Below are 4,118 nucleotides of genomic sequence, written 5' to 3'. Positions count from 1 at the left end.
TGACTACCATTTTTTCTTGTTTTTTGAGATAGGTCTGTAGAGCTATAAACTTTCCTCTCAGGACTGCTTTCATTGTGTCCCAGAGGTTTTGGATTGTTGTGTTTTCATTGTCATTAGTGTCCAGGATGTTTTTAATTTCTTCTTTGATGTCATCGGTAACCCAATCAATATTTAATAACATGCTATTCAGCTTCCAAGTGTTTGAGTATTTTGGGTTGTTTTTATTGTAGTTTATTTCTAACATTATGCCATCGTGGTCTGCGAAGAAGCTTTTTATGATTTCAATCTTCTTGAATTTGTGGAGACTTTGCTTGTGGCCCAATATGTGGTCTATTTTTGAATATGTCCCATGAGCACCTGAGAGGAATGTATATTCCGCAGCTGTGGGGTGAAGTGTTCTGAAGATGTCAATTAAGTCCATCCGATCTAGTGAGTCATTTAGGATTGCTGTTTCTTTGCTGAGTTTTTGTCTAGCGGATTTATCTAGTGATGTCAGTGGTGTATTGAAGTCCCCTACTATGATTGTATTGTTGTCGATCTCTCCCCTGATATCTTCCAGAAGTTTTCTTATGTATGTGGGTGCTCCTGCATTGGGTGCGTATATGTTTACCAGGGTTATATCTTCTTGTTGTATTGATCCCTTTAGTATTATGAAGTGGCCTTCCTTATCTCTGGTTATGGCCTTCACTTTGAGATGTATTTTGTCAGATATAAGTATTGCTACCCCAGCTTTCTTTTCCTTTCCATTTGCGTGAAAGATATTTTTCCATCCCTTCACTTTCAGTCTGTGTGAGTCCCTTCTAATGAGGTGGGTCTCTTGTAGACAGCAGATGTATGGGTCATGCTTTTTTATCCATTCAGCCACTCGATGTCTTTTGGTTGGAGCATTTAGTCCATTTACATTTAAAGTTATTATTGAAAGGTACTTGTTTGTAGCCATTTCTTTTTTTTGTGTGGCTGTTTTCTTTCTGAGCTTTTTATTTCTTCTTTTTACACCAGTCCCTTTAGCATTTCTTGCATTGCTGGCTTGGTGGTGATAAACTCCCTTAGCCTTTTTTTGTCTGTGAAGCTTCTTATTTCCCCTTCAATTTTGAATGATAGCCTTGCTGGATAGAGTATTCTTGGATTCAGTCCTTTGCTTTGCATCACTTTGTAGATTTCCGTCCATTCTTTTCTGGCCTGATGTGTTTCTGTTGAGAAATCATTTGATAATCTAATGGGAGATCCCTTGTATGTTACTTTCCGTCTCTCTCTTGCAGCCTGTAAGATTCTCTTTTATCCTGAACATTTGCCATGGTAATTATGATGTGTCTTGGTGTGGGTCTTTTCGGGTTCACCTTGTTTGGGACTCTCTGGGCTTCTGTGACTTTTTTCTTCCCCACCTCAGGGAAGTTTTCTGATATTATTTCTTCAAATAGGTTTTCTAATCCATGTTCATCTTTCTGTTGTTCTGGCACCCCTATTATTCGTATGTTGTTTCGTTTCATGTTGTCCCAAAGCTCCCTTAGGCTCTCCTCCTGTCTTTTAATTTTTTTCTCCATTTGCAGTACAGTTTGAGTGTGTTTTGCTTCCTTGTCTTCTAATTCACTAATTCGGTCCTCCGCTTCTCCCAGTCTACTGTTGATACTTTCAATGGTGTTTTTTTATTGAAGCTATGTCGCTCTTCATTTCTTCTTGGGACTTACTTAAGTTGTTGATTTTTTCATCTGTTTCTTCTAGCTTTTTGCATAAGTAGTTGAGTTTTTCATCTGTTTCTTCTTGCTTTTTGAACATCCGGTGCATGTACTCTAGCAACCTTATTCTGAATTCTTTTTCCGTCATGTTGCATATCTCTGTCTCACTTAGCTGCTTTTCTGGCGAGTCCTCCTTTTCTTTCCTTTGGGGGTTTCTTTGTCTACCCATGTTTGATCTCACTGACATGACTAGTTGTTGAATCGTTCAGTGGCTGGACCCTGGGTGGTAGTGGCTGCTCCCTGGGTGGCAGTGGCTCCTCGGGCTGTGGTTGCTCCTTGGGCAGTTGTGGTAGCAGCGGCTCCTCTGTTGATAGCAGAGCCTCTGGTGGGTGCTGTTCACAGCTGTGGTGGCTCTTCTGGCTGGTGGAGGGAGGCTTCACACACAGCAACTGTTCCCCAGGCAGAGCGTATGGTGATCAGGAGGCCGCTGTTGCTTGAATCTGCTGCGTTGATTTAAAGGCACAAAATACAACACAACAAGGCACAACGTACCAGGCACTAAAAACTATTGTATTTACGATATTACTAACCCCAAATAAAGGTGGCCCCCCGAGCTAAGAGAGTTGAGAGATAAGGGGGAAAGAAGAGAAAAAGGTAGAAGAGACAAAAGAAAGAAAGAAAAAAAGGAGTGCAAAAATGAAATTGGGAAAAGGGAGGGGAAAAAGAGGAGGAAAAAAAAAAAGTAAGAGAGAAAAGAGAATGAAGTATAAAAGGGGAAGAGACTATTTATATGAGGAGAAAACTCCTGTAGGTCCGCCACTAATACCAACAAATTACAGCAACATATTCCTGGAGATGAATACAAACTACAAACAACCAATAATATCAAGCGACGCAAGGGGAAACAGAAACACAGAAATAACCAGGGGAGGGGGGGGAGAGGGAGGGGCAGGGAGAAAAAAGAAAAAAGAAAAACCGAAAAAAAAAATGTTTTTCTTAGTTAAAAGGAGAAAAAGTAATTTAAAAAAATAAAAATAAAAAATGTGCAGTAATGCAGGTGCTTCAGATCTTCTACTCTTCTTATTGGCCCGCCCGGAATTCAGGAGAATGTTGAGTTTCCCTCTGGTACACTGCTCCTCCGTGTTGTAAGCCACAGTCCTGATTTTAAGGCCAGCCGTAAAATCTCCTTATTGCCTTATCTGTATTTACAGAAGAGTCAGTTCGTGGCTCTGCCTCTGGGTGGCAGTGTTTCTGGATTGACCTCCGAGGCTATAAGTTCTCTCCAAACCAGGAGCTCTGTATTGTACCTGAACCAGCTCCGCCCAGAGCTGGTTCCGCAGGCGCCACTCCCAGCTCTGTTTCCCCGGCTCCCCAAAAACAATCTTCCCCTACAAGCTCTGCTAGTGACCCCAACTGGGCAATCACATCCAATGGGGTCAACAATCAAACTCCCAGAAGTAAGAGGAAGTGTGGAAACAAGAGCCTGGGAAGCTGTTCGAACTCGCAGGGTTCCACCCTCCAGAACTGCGTGAAATGTCTGCGCGTTATGTCTGCGCGCGCTCAAGCCCCTGGCAACAAGTAGCCGGCTATCAGGGAAACTCTGAGGTAGCCCTTTTTTGCATCCAGTCCAATTATGGGCTCATTTATAGTGTTACCTTCTGGCAGCAGCCCTGCGGGAGCCCTCCCCACTTGCGGATTGCCCTGGCCTCTATGTGCGCGGATTTTGGAGTGCGCAAATTTCCCCCTGCACCCGCGCGCGCGTTCCTCGCTCCGACCTGAACTGCAAACCGCACCTTTGGGGTAAGTCTAACCTTTCCGTGGAGGGAAGCAGGTCTCCGCTGTGCTCTTGTAGTCGCGCTGCTTGCGAGTCTCCGGGTTGGTAGGCGCTGGGTTAGTAGCGGTTCTCTGGATGCCGGTAACCGGTAGCCGCAACCCAAGATGGCGCGGTCTCGCCGCTGCGCTGGCGCCCAGGGGGAGGTTTCAGCCTCAATCTCTAACCATCCGCATTTTTTAGGAGTTCTCTGTCTTTCCTGGCTGCAGACTGCCTCTCAGCTGAACCTCCCCAGCTTGATCGGGCTGATTGTTACCCGTTTCAGCTGCTCGCCCCTATCTGCTCCGGGATAAAGCACCAACACGTCCGTCTAAGCCTCCGCCATTTTTTCCTAGTCAATTGACTGATTTTAAATTGTGGTCTCCATGCACTAGCATCTAAGTCCCATTGAACGGGGACTTATTTATCTTTTGCTGTGCTTATTCATATATCCCCAGAATATAGAACAATGTCTGAACACAGTAATTAGCAATACATATTTGTTCAGTGAATCAAATGAGTCAATAAATGAATGGCACGCTTTCTATGAGTATGACTTGAACTTTTTCTTTACATAGAGATCCTCCCTGCTTATCTCAACCCACTTCAAGTTTCACTCTTTCGTGAAGCTTTTG

The sequence above is a fragment of the Myotis lucifugus genome, unplaced genomic scaffold (assembly GCF_000147115.1).
Source record: "Myotis lucifugus unplaced genomic scaffold, Myoluc2.0 scaffold_111, whole genome shotgun sequence".
NCBI classification, from domain to species: domain Eukaryota; kingdom Metazoa; phylum Chordata; class Mammalia; order Chiroptera; family Vespertilionidae; genus Myotis; species Myotis lucifugus.
Note: the sequence above shows the minus strand (reverse complement) of the source record.